Source organism: Crocodylus siamensis, chromosome 2 (assembly GCF_052110815.1).
Source record: "Crocodylus siamensis isolate JL-2025a chromosome 2, ASM5211081v1, whole genome shotgun sequence".
Classification (NCBI taxonomy): Eukaryota; Metazoa; Chordata; order Crocodylia; family Crocodylidae; genus Crocodylus; species Crocodylus siamensis.
The window spans coordinates 109,772,707-109,773,178 of NC_143396.1; positions in this window are offsets into that span (position 1 = coordinate 109,772,707).

A 472-nucleotide genomic window follows, 5' to 3' on the forward strand; every position below is an offset into this window, starting at 1 on the left:
AAGTGATTTTATGGGTTTAGTTTTGGCTTATTTGAATATGCTAACATAATGTCCTTTCAATGATAGTGAAGTGTTTAAGGCTTAGGCGTGCATTGAGTTTCTGCACATGAATGTGATCTATAGACTTCAACGGAGCAATCCAGTTGTATCAGTACAGTAGGGGAACTGTGATTCTCAGATGTGCATTACCAAAAATGAAGTGTTTGAATTTGAAAACCAGCCATGCTGCAAAACTTACATCCATACCTAAAACTGTTCAAAAGTTCAGGTGTCCAAATCTGAGATTACAGTTTGGTTTAAATGCTTATAAAATATTAAATAACATTTTCTATTCTATATTTACAAAAAACATAGGCAGACACTAAACTCAATGTATGTATAATTTGTATATATAAATTATCAGAAACACTATAACAACAATTTATACTTACAAATTAACCAGTTCAACATACTAGTAACTATGCAAGCCAGC